Source organism: Perca fluviatilis, chromosome 15 (genome assembly GCF_010015445.1).
Source record: "Perca fluviatilis chromosome 15, GENO_Pfluv_1.0, whole genome shotgun sequence".
In the NCBI taxonomy this organism is placed as follows: domain Eukaryota; kingdom Metazoa; phylum Chordata; class Actinopteri; order Perciformes; family Percidae; genus Perca; species Perca fluviatilis.
Genome location: NC_053126.1, coordinates 7,323,304 through 7,336,580, shown reverse-complemented (window position 1 = coordinate 7,336,580; position 13,277 = coordinate 7,323,304).

Sequence of the window (13,277 nt, the reverse complement as noted above, 5' to 3'; positions counted from 1 at the left end):
ATAAGGAGACAGTTAGTTAGGACAGGCACGAGGTAATGAAGAGGGCATTGTCAAGGTTTGTTGAGCAGCACATAGTTCTTTGCATTTTCCAGACGGCCACGACACGGGACTGCCATCACTGCTGGAATAAATGGGAATCCATCCATCCAGCCTGATGTAAACACTTTGACATTACAAGTTTTAAATCTTTACATTTTAAGTAAATGAGTGAGGTTGTGCTTACAATTAATTAAATTCTAGACGTAGAAGTGATTAATAGTGTGCAGTGTGCTCCATTAAGGACAGGGGTGAGAGGGGTGGCACTAGGGCTGGTTCTCGATACCTTTAAGGTATCGACGGATATAACTACCAAGTAGTATCGAAAGTTCTCCAGTCAAACGATACCTGCATTCGATCATTTTGTACGGAGATCTAGAAATATATGATCATTTGTGTGGTTTTGCTTGCCAATCACTGCATACAGTCTGTGGTGGTGAAGTCAAGCATGGCGGAGTTGGCAGCTCCGCGTGCCGAGATGCTTCCATTTACATGATGGGTGTCAAATGATGTAGAAAAACTCTAAACTCTATACTTGTTGAAGAAGATTAAACCTGCACACCGGCAAATGGACAGTGTGTCTCCTAGCAGCACCTGCTCTCAAATATCCATAAAAAAGTGATCCTCTTTTTAAAAAAAGTGGAAAAATGTGCATAATAGCCTCAGTATCGTTATATGTTTCCTTACATAAAAAGTAAGGAGAATTCAAAATTCAATTTCTCTTCAAATCAAATAAGAACCAAAAAAGGACACTGTCAAATATATCCAGAGAAGATTACAGACTGCTTCTGACACTTTTCACTGACTGGTGGTGTATATTTTTCGCAGTTAAGCTCCAATGTTAGATTCAAAATTTGACTTTGAATTTGAATTTTTGAAAGTGACAAAAGTCCACCAATTAGGATACTGTTTGACCCTTTTCTTTTATACATGTTCTTACAGCACACAGCAGGAAGGAATGATATTAGGATTTTTTTTTATAAAGCCTCAGGATGCCTCGCTTGTGCTGCTGTGTGATAATAGTAGGTTGCCTTGAAAAAAAAATTATCGTTAAAACACAAATTACTCTCAGTGTTTGCCTACATTCATATTTGCACACGTCATGTGCACAAACTCATACACATTCCCAAGAGTTATCAAATATCATATGAATAAATATAAAGTGCTGTGCAGGCAAGAGAGGAATGGATGGAATCGGCACGTTGAGCTTATGTTGCTACATTACTTCACTCACATCACCCCAGTACTGAAGTCTCTACACTGGCTTCCAGTGCCTCAAAGAATTGATTTCAAAATACTTTTGCTGGTTTATAAATCACGGTTTAGGGCCAAAATACATTTCTGATCTGCTACTACACTATGACCCACCCAGACCTCTCAGGTCATCTGGGACAGGTCTTCTTGATGTCCCCAGAGTCAGAACTAAACAGGGGGAAGCAGCGTTTAGCTTTTATGCTTCACATATCTGGAACAAACTCCCAGAAAACTGCAGGTCCGCAGCAACTCTCAGTTCTTTTTAATCAAAGCTAAAGACCTATCTTTTTGATGTTGCCTTTCTTTAAATAACTGTTCATTTGCTATACTGAAGTTGCATTGATGACACTGTATGACATTCTATGTGCTATATGCAGCTATTCTAACTGCTCTTTACTGTTTAATTTCTTATACTGCACTGTAACTTTTATTCATGTATTTTATCTCTCAGTTCTTATACTGCACTGTCAATTTCATTCTTGTCTTTTATCTAGAACTCAAAAAACACGGGTGTGACAATAGATTATCCATACAAGGACCACGACTGTGAACTGGTCAGATTTAGTCTGTGAACTAGGTCAATAAGAAGGACAACGTCTGTGAACTTGTTAGATATTTCTGTGAACTTATCAAGAGACAGACTGTGAACTGTCCCGGATTTAGCAAGGTTCACTGAGATTAAACTAAGCTTTGTAGCGACGGCTGCATCGTAGTGAAAAGTAGAACTACTGCAATCTTGTAATGGGTAACGAAAACACCAAGTCCCTTTTTTTAAATTTATTTTTTAATCATTTTTACCTGTTTTAATTAGTTTTTTTTTAATCGTTTTTAACTGCTCTTTAATGTTTTATGTAAAGCACTTTCAATTGCCCTGTTGCTGACATGTGCTATACAAACAAAGCTGCCTTGCCTTGCCTTACATTGTAACACTTAATACAATGGACTCTCTTTCTCATTTGCTCATCGGAGACCTTGCCAGTAGACATGCACACACACACACACACACACACACACACACACACACACACACACACACACACACACACACACACATACACACACACACACACACACACACACTACTAATTTGTCTCTATTCTGGAGGATCGTACCTCAAAATTTCAAAAACTTTGTGAATTATATCCTGGACTTGTATGGGTAGAGATAAAACTACCCCTGCATCACTGTTAGTGTATCTTTTATTGTTTCTGTCACCTGTGTGTCACCCTTCAGCATGCTTGTTTTTCATTTCAACATCACATTGGTGCACATAACAGCACACACACACACACACACACACACACACACACACACACACACAGGCTGACAGGGTGCCTGTTTAAACAACAAAGAAATCCCATCACCCTCCCCGGTACCACTGCTCTCACCCAAACACACTTTTGTGCATAAATACACACACACAGTGGTGGGAACAGGTTTAACCTCTCTGCCAGGTGTCAGGTGGCCTCCGCCCATCAACACACTACACACTACAGCTCCACCCTGTAATTAGGCTTTTCATTTAGTACAGTGTATCTCACCTTGGGCAGAAATCTCGTTTTTGCTGGCCATCTATAATTTTAAATGTGTATAGCAATGGGTCCTATCATAGGAAGGATTTCCTATACAAAATATTACATATTCAATGTTATGATAAAAAGAAAAAAACAATGTGAATAAGTTTAGTTTCAGAAGCAAGACAGACCCAACCCACATTGTGAACCCAGTGTTTAAGACATGCTTTCCCTTTTCTGGAGTATATGACCCAGAGGCTAAGAGTATTGCATAATAAAAGTGGACGAGGCCCAACTACTGCAAATCTACATGCACACATCAAACATTACCAGTGGTTGAAGAAGTATTCAAAACATATATTTAAGTTTAAATCCTACATCACAAGTAAAAAGCCTGCAGTCAAATGTTAATAAGCTACGGAGCCCCCCTGGTCCCACTTTGTCAAAAAAATTAATTATAACTATCTTGTGGCCACGAGATAGTATCTTGAGGCCTCAAGATACTATCTTGTGGCCTCAAGATAACCATCTTGTGGCCACGAGATAGTATCTTGAGGCCTCAACGTAATAAGCACTATTGGCAGTAAATAAAAATTATTACTTATTATGCGAGGTTGCCTCTTCCAGGGTGCTGTAATATCATATTTATCATATTAGTGCAAAATGATATAATATGTGCTGTCTATATGAGCAACAGTTTAATGTTGTAGCTGGTTGAGAGCTACTTTAAATCTATAACAATGCATTAAATGATCATGTTTGTGAAACACCTTACTTATAACTATAGTTTTCCATTTGATGTTGTGTGAAAATCACATTTCTAGATAACACACTCTTACCCTAGCACCAGTTTGTGCCTCTCATTTATTACATTGATGTCACAGCACCCAATTTGTTTTAGGTGCTCTGGTGGTAGAGTGCTCGTCTACCAATCGGAAGGTCAGTGGTTTGATCCCTGACCCCTGCAGTCTACGTGTCGAAGGGTCCTTGGGCAAGACACTGAACACCGACTTGCTCCTGATCCTGTGCCATCGCTGTGTGAATGTGCATGTGCTTAATGTTTGTCTAATGAGCAGTCGTCACCTTGAATGGCAGCCTCGGCCACCAGTGTATGAACGTGTGTATGAATGGTGCCTGTAGTGGGTAAAGTGCTTTCAGAGTCGTTAAGTCTAGAAAAGTGCTTTATAAATGCATCCCATTTTCAGTCATTGAGTTTTTACAGTTCCTCCCGCAGCGTCCTCCTGTGTAGAGCCGCAGTGCAGCAAGCATGTAGAAAGTATCAAATCAGATGAAATAGTAGGCGAACTGTTTGTCATTTAAAATATGCATGTAGCAACTGACATTTGAGGCAATTAGGACATTTTGACACAGAACTGTAGAAAGAAATGTATTTTCATGAAACTTTATACCAGCAATAACTGGAGTCTGCTGGCAGCTACTTTCAAACAGTATAGTGCCTCCTGTGTGACCATTAAAACTAAAATCTCCCTACCGTCTCTCCTTCCCCAGCACTTCTACTACCTGGATGCATGCCAGACACACACACAAACACACACACACACAACCAAGAAAACACACACATAGATGTACAGCCAGACAGGAAGCAACCCCCCACCTCCCCTGTTCCTGTTTCTCACAGCATACATGCATGTGTGTGTGTCCATGTTCGCTCTGTGAGGCCTGCTACTGGAGGCAATCAGCAGGAGGCAGATTGAACAGCACAGGAAAATAAACGACATTAAGACATGAGATAGAAGATAGTGCAGGATAGAAGCAATATTACTGGACTGTACATACAATTATACAGAAGGAAAGAAACAGAGATAGTGACCAAGCCAGAAAGATGTGATTGTGGAACAATGCTGGCAGTCAGACTGTTTTCTACACCTCTCTCCTTCTGCCTCCCTTCCTCTTCTCTGGCAGTGGGGGGGGAGAGGCTCAGGCAGTGTTTACAGTGATGCAGATACATTTTCCATTGACAATGCAAGACTTAACACAATTTTAGTTTAATGAATGTTGTATATTTTTTCTATTGTCCAGACTTTTTCGACAAACATTGATATTAAAAAAAAGATGAAATAGAGGAATTGTCATGGGAAAGAAATTCTGTGGATGTTGTCAGACAGCTGCATCAGTTAGAAATACTGGTTTTATGAAGGATCGTGAATACTACAGTACTGAGATCCATCAGTGCTCAGCTGAAAGTCAGCACATTGCCCGTGTTAGTGAGAGGTTTGTCACATACATTCATCCAAGAGTATTTTCAAAAAGTGTGGTTTTCCCTGCACATGACAATACATATTTCCAAATGTATCCACTGTTTGGGTTGTCAATACTGTCTAAAGGTGTGGATTGTTGGCTAAAAAAGAGGCTGAAAAGAGGAAGAAATACTTTAAAAATGATGTGCATTAAATGGGGGCATCTGTGTTTACACCAACAGCCTTGGGGAGACACAAGGTTAAAACAACAAAACACAAAGAAGTGAAAAAAACATTCAGTAGCTGCACACCTCTCACCCTTTATTGCTTCCACCATCCTTTTCTCCTTCTCTCCCCACCCCAAACCCTGCATAGTCGACTATGTGTGTATGTACTATGTGCGTGTAACCAGACCAGTGTGGTAAATATAAAAGATCATATACACACAGTCACACAAACACATAGGCTGCTTTCCCTTGCATTTGCATCCCCAGATTTTAATTTATTTGCATAAGCACCTGGCCACATGAGACAACGTTGGACAGAGAAAGAGGCAATAGGAGCACACTGGACTAAGATTGCTGGAGATTTAGGTCAGGAGCCTGGCAATATCATGGGTTTGTCCCTTGCAAACACACACACACGCACACACACACACACACACACACACGCACAAACGCACGCACACACACCCACACACACACACACACACACACACACACACAACAAAAGGGAGCCAGAGCCACCCAAATTAACAAGGAAATGACCACTGGCACAAGTATTACACTGATAAGGCCGCCATTAAGGATCTGTTATTTACACAGTCATTATGGTTTATCAGCACTGTCTCTTTCTCTTTTTCACAAAAGAACACATACACAGAATCAGCCACATCAGCCACCCACTGTTCACTGTAATCATCTCATTTATTTGTCGAAACCAAATATTTTATGATCAAGGTAAGATTGCTAATTGTGTGTGAGTGTGTGTGTGTGTGTGTGTGTGTGTGTGTGTGTGTGTGTGTGTGGTGTGTGTGTGTGTGTGTGTGTGTGTGTGTGTGTGTGTGTACGCCCTGTTTAACTATATTTGTGGGGTCCAGGGTGAGGGTAAGGGTTAAGGTTAAGGTTAGGCATTTAGTTGTGATGGGTAAGGTTAGGGTAAGGGGCTAGGGAATGCATGATGGGTCCCCACAAATATAGTGCCACAAACCTGTGTGTGTGTGTGTGTGTGTGTGTGTGTGTGTGTGTGTGTGTGTGTGTGTGTGTGTGTGTGTGTGTGTGTGTGTGTGTGTGTGTGTGGCTTGCATGAAAATGCATTTGTCAAATAAATGATTATAGGCAAGTAAATTTCGGGAAGCTGACAATAATATTTTTATTCCAGTGCCACAAACAGCTTATCCAAGGTTCATAGTGTGCCGCATTTCAAAAGTTTGAAAAGTCTTGACTTGACAGCTGAATAACTATAATCTCCATATTTTACTGATTTGAACATATCCCCAAACATACAGTGTCACGTTACATCTGCACAATGTCTAGAGCAAAAAATTTTTTTAAAGTAAAATGTAATTAAATTAGTGTAATTAAATTAAGAATAAATAGCCTCACTGTTTGTGATCGCGTGTATTTCTTGACTTCAGAGTTATTGCTCGATCACATTCAGTAAATATTTTTTTTTCATTTCTATGATAGGATATGCAGTGTTTCTTTCTCTCGAAGGAGAGAAAAACATTTCTATCTAACACTGTGCGACCAGAAATAGGCTGCTAGCCTAGCTAATCTCCCTTCCTTTACATAAACACTTAGACAGTCGAGGACACAAACAACTTGCTTCCCTTCCTTGGAAAAAAAAAGATATTTCATTGTCATCACAACTGCCCGCCAACTGTCAATGTAGACACACACACACACATACACACACCAAGACAGAGATAACCATGGTTATTTTGGGGTTATTCTGTTCCGGCAGTGAGTCAGGACAGCTGAAAGGCCAACACCCGCCTTCTCCTCTCCACTGACCTCTGACCTCTTCAGACTGTGTGTGTGTGTGTGTGTGTGTGTGTGTGTGTTCATGTACACAAGCTCTCATGCCTTCTGCACTTGGATGAAGGCTGTTTGAAGTGTGAAGGTGTGAAGTACCTGAAACTTGGACTGCATGTGTGTGCACATATTCTATTACAAAAAATATATATCTTGAAAGATACCGCATATAGCAATTTAGAGATTTGCATTTGTTCTCACTCAGGGAGTGTCCACACACACACACACACACACACACACACACACACACACTTACCTAATGTGGTTTTTTTTTTGATTATTTTTTGGGGCATTTTCACCTTTAATGGATAGGACAGCTTAGCTATGAAAGGGGGGGGGGGAGACATGCAAGAAACTGTCACAGGTCAAACTCACAACCTCGACCTTCTGCATCGAGGAACAAACCTATACATGTTTGTGCACCTGCTCTACCAACTGAGCTAACACAGCCACACCTAAAGTGTTCTTTAGAATCAGAATCAGAATCAGAATCAGAAAAGCTTTATTGCCAAGTACATTTCTTACACACGCATGTCACACATTATCTAAAATAAGTTAAACAAACAGGTTAACAGAACAGACAATATAAGTATAAATATATAAATATATGTGTAATATAAGAGTAATATAAAATAAGAGTAACAATTAAGATAAAAAGAGTAGATTAAGTACAGTGGCATGTAGAGCCAGAGGTGGGTGTGAAGAGAGTCAGGGTGGTTTCCAGGCCTTGTTAATAAGGCTAGTGGGGGAGGGGAAAAAGCTGTCCTTGTGACGTGAGGTTTTGGTCCTGATGGACATGATAGTGAGTAATGATTTTGCGAAGTCTATCTTTAATATTTTTTATGTGTGTGGGTGTGCATTACTAGGAATTATCGTTGGGTGTGGACGGTGTAACAAACATTCCTGTTTCTGGGGTGAAAATGTCAAAATCTTTGTCACTCTCTCCAAACACAAACACTCACGTGTGGTTGGACACCAGAGTGTCGGCCAACAAGGTGCAGTTCAAACAGTTAAAATAGTCTCCGAGGGGATGGCCCGGCATGACCGTAGCAGCTGAGAATTTCATAAGAGAGGGAGGAAAGAGGAGGATGGAAGGAAGAGTATAGGATCTGAGTGTCCCTAATCACCAGGCCACCCTGACACACTAATTTATTTCAGTAAAATCCAGTCTCCCATGTTACAGTAAAGTCTAACATGTTGTCCCATCTATCCACGCCAACATTCTCCCTGTGTTGTAAATGTGTTCTTCTACAAAAATGTTACCCAACTTCCTTTTTTTCTGCAGAGGGACAATCATAATAATTACCACGATTGCTAAAGAGCTTTGTCACTTGAACATAAGCAAATGTTGATTATGACAACTTGACATAAAATTTGTTTGGGATGTCTTTGTAATGACAACTTGACATAATGTCATCCTGATTAATGTCAGGTTGTCTTAATAAGGACACTCAATCCAAAGACATTTAATGTCAAGTTGTCATGACAAATACATATTCTGGTAATGTCATCCTGGTTAATGTCAAGTTGTCATTACAAAGACATCCCAAACTAATTTAATGTCAACTTGTCATGACCAAGACAAATTCTGGTAATGTCATTTTGATTAATGTCAAGTCGTCATAATCAAGACAACCCAAACAATGTCAACTTGTCATGACAAAAACCGAATGACACTTAATGACAAAAGTCATAAACGTTTATGACTTGTTTATAACGTTTATGACACTTTCATGACAGTGTCATGTCATAGTTATGACAGTGTCATGTCACGATTATGTCGATACCTTCAAGTAAAGTGTTAACGAGCAGGAGTGTACTGACAAGCTCAGTGGAACATTCAATTTAGGACCCCCTGCTGTACTCATACCGCTGTCACTATTACAATTATTAGTTATTAGTTACTAGTTAAGTGTGCAGAAACTAGACTCTCTATGGCAGGGATCTTCAAAAATTAAAAAGTCTTAACATGAATCCACCAAAATTCTAGCAAATATACTGTAACTCCCCACTGGTGATGGGCTTACTGGCCTATAGGTAAGGTAGTCACTAAGGAGTTAATCCTAAGGAGTAACTGGGCCACATGTGTGTTTAACATTAAAACATGATTTATAAACTCATGCCAACAGTTATTGTAGGCTATTTTAATAGCTTAGTTTTCTATACAAAAAGGTATGTGTAAAGGCTCTAGGCCGCCCTCCACGTTACTGTAGGCCCAGTTTAATATGCAACTTCATTTAATACAATATATTTAGTAGGGGGGCCCTGCTACATCTCTCATTCAGTTAAGGGGTCCTTGGCTTAAAAAGTGTTGAAGACCCCTGCTCTATGGAACAATGTATTAGTGTCTGCCCATACAATCTATACATATTCTGACAAACTGAAAAAGCTGTAGCATTTATCACAGGGGTGGCCAACAAGTTCAGCATAAAGAGCCACAAAAAAACAAGCACCATAGCAAAAAGCCACACAACACATGCAGGTCCACATTACAACAGCAACAGGTTTTTTTTCTTACTTAGACTGACTCAGTGGGAAACCTGACAGTCTTTGTTATCCACAATCCTTTTTAGGTCTGGTTGTACTCGGTTGTGGCCACTCGAAGCGACTCTTTCACCCATTTGTCACTAGAAGGGCTTTCAAACAATCTGATTCAGCAGTGAAAGGGTTAATGAGGAAGTTGATCTGTCTGTTTTCCTCAGGTTGCAGAATCTGTCCATAAAAAACTCTTTTTTTAACTTATCTGAAATGTTTCAAAAAGTAAATAAAAATCCACCAATAACACAGCCCCCAGCCGCACAGTAAGAGCCTCAAAGGAGCAGGCAAAGAGCCCCATACGGCTCTAGAGCCACAGGTTCGCCCTGATTTATCACATGCCTATACCTGAGTGATGAATGGAACGTGAACAACCAACATGCTCTATCAGAACTTAATGGCAGTACTTGAAAGTAAATTGAAATGAAACACACAAACACTTTGTTTTCTTCTGTACTTGTTTTTTGGAACATCACCATGTCCAGATCACACCCATCGTTTCTCCTTAAACGACTTACTTCCCCTTTCCTCTTCAACACACACACACACACAAAACTTCCTCTTATAATTCAGAAAAAATGTGAATTATGTTAAGGCTGGTGTGTGTGTGTGTGTGTGTGTGTGTGTGTGTGTGTGTGTGGCATTGTTCCCAGTGTGATGACTGATTGTACAGATAAGGCTTAACTTTTGTGCTGAGTAACTCTGTGACCAAACTCTGACCTGAGTCTGTGCATGCGTGTGTGTGTGCGTGCGCACATGCGTGTGTGCGTGCGTGCGCGCGTGCGTGCATGCATGTGTGTAGACCACTTGCTGAATGGACAGATGTCATCGCTCAAATGAACTGCATGTACTTGCACAAAATGCACAAAATGTTTGAAATGTCTACACCAGTTAGGGTTTATAATATAGCTATAACTTCTTGTTTCATTACAGAGAACAAATGCTCAATAATATTTACACATACATACATTTTGCCATGCTAGCAGCATGACTCTAGGGATGCTAATGTCTGCTGGTGAGTCTGTCCACCATCCACAGACATTCATGGTCCCTGGAGGACTTCCTGGTGAATCCGATTTCGGTGTTTCCCTGTACTTTTCTTCGAGTGCCACCATGACATTTCCATTTGTGGTTGTAGGTGAAATGTCTTAACTACTGAATAGATTGCCATGGAATTGTCCAGACATTCATGTCCCCCTCAGGATGAATAGTAATCACTTTGCTAAGTGGATTTTGTTGACAGAGCCAGGCTAGCTGTTCCCTCTGTTTCAGTCTATGTCAGCGGTGTCAAACTCAGTTTCACTACGGGCCACACTAGAAAATAAGAATCACATCAAGGGCCAGACACGTTTAGTTTATTGACATGATTTTATTTAATCGAAAAAGTCAAACATCTTTGAATGTATTATTGCATGTCTCATATACCCTTCTCCCTTACAGCTTGGTTGACATAAAGCCCCAAAAAAGAAACTTAGCCATCAAAGAAAAAAGGTTGAAAAAAGCGAGGGAAAAAAGTTGGAAAATGCGCCAAAAACTTTGAAAAAAAGTGCCAAAAGCGTCGACAAAAGTGACAAAAACTTCAGAAAAAGGATCAAAAACTAGGTGGGCCAAAATTTATTATGAACCGAAATTGTTATGAGGGCCGGATGAGTTTGACACGTGGTCTATGTGCTAAGCTAAACTGGTGGTAGCTTCATATTTACCATACAGACGTGAAGGTGGAATCAATCTTCTCATCTAACTCTCAGCAAGAAAGGGAATAAGTGTACATTGCGGTGTCAACACTGATCTCCTCCCTTCAGAGTCTTTGTTGTGTTCACACCGCACTCAGGTTGGGCACATTTCAAACACATGCTTGTTCTAAAGGAAAATATAGTTTCTTTACAAGCAGAGTCTTGTTTTCATTGGCTATTCATTTGTTTATGTATTGCAGTACATACCCAATGTATACATGTACTGTATATACACATGAGTACTAACTGCCACAATAGAAGTTTCATTCCTAAAAATCTAAAAATGCACAATATCATATCAGTGTTCAATAGGTGATATATAGTTGTTTTTCTCCCTGTCTAGAGATTTAGTGGAGCAGCGTACACAGGGTAATGTCAGCTTTGAGTGTCTTCTCTCTCCATTTAAAGAGCTAATGGGTCCTGGCATGGGAGGAATGGTGAAGAGAACGAGGAGGGAAATTATAGCCATTCCACAAACTGCTCTTCCTATCTAAAGTCTCCAGCTGAACTGTTGTTTTTCTCTGCGTAGACTTTCATTTCGCCTCGAGGGACAAATTAAACACCTAATGACACACCTGCCTTTGCTCTGTCTCTCTGTGCTGCACCCCTCTCTTAATACCTTATGTTTCTGTCTCAGTGTCTACTCTGTCCCTATCTTTCTTTTGAGGTCTGTTTTTGTCTTTCTCACAAAATGTTCTCATATCTGTCACTCAAGGACTTTTCTTACCTTTTTGTCTTTCTGCATAAATAAAATCTCCTCCTCAGTGTCCATTTATAACAGCCTCATCTACAAAGGTGTCTACAAATCCAGGACATCAGACACATTAAACGGAAACTCTTGCAATTTTACCTAATATGAATTCCCTTTGATCTTAATGCAATTTACAATCATTTGGCGTCCAGTTTTTTTTTCCTTTCTTCAGTGCCCAGACAACACAGTAAGATACTCTAGTTTTAATACACTGTGTTCTGGCCAACTGTTGGTTGACAACCTACAGTACCATGCACGGGCAAACAGTGGTGAGCAGTGAATAAAGCTTGTTAAATGTTTCTGTGAATACGTCTGTCAGTTAATGATAGATTGGCCAACACAAAGAAAATATCACATTACACAGTCTCGACAGGGCAAACAATTGGGGAAGGGGTAGACACATACACATAAACACACACACACACACAAGGGCACACAAATACAAATTTACCCATGTAAAAAACACAGATAACACAGCTAGTAATATGAAGGGATAATCACACACATTATATACACAGACATACACAGAGACACACCTAACACTTCTCCTTGTTCTTCGACTGCAGAGCCAGACAAATGATACTTTATGGACCAATCACCTTTTCCTATAATGCCAGTGAGCCAATGAAACAGCTTGTTTACAAAGTTCAAATGTATTTGGCCAGAAACAGCTGTGGGCTACAAAGACCCGCATAACAATATACTGTATGTAACACACACACACACACACACACACACACACACACACACACACACACACACACACACACACACACACACACACACTTGTCGTATGAGCTCCCACAGTAAGAAAAGGTAAAAGAGGTGGAGATATATTTCACCACAGTGACAAAGCTGTTAATATGTAGCATTTTTATCAGTGTCAATGTCAAAGTAACTTCTACTTAGGTCTATATGACCTGCAGTTCATGCCCTATTTGCGGCAGGCACCGAAAGGGAGTAAATCACCGCCATAGATGGCGACAGCCGGAGCCACCGTGAGCCGTCCACTTTGAGCTTTATTTTGGCTCTTCAGAAACCTATGGGTGACGTCACGGAGACTAGGTCCATATTTTACACAGTCTATGGGTGTTACTCATATCAACTGCATTGTTGATGCCTCCTGAGGATATTAGTGCCCGTTGCATTTTAGGACCCTCCTGAATTGTTGAACTATTCACCATTGCTATGTGATACATGGAAGAGGTCGGAGAGAAACA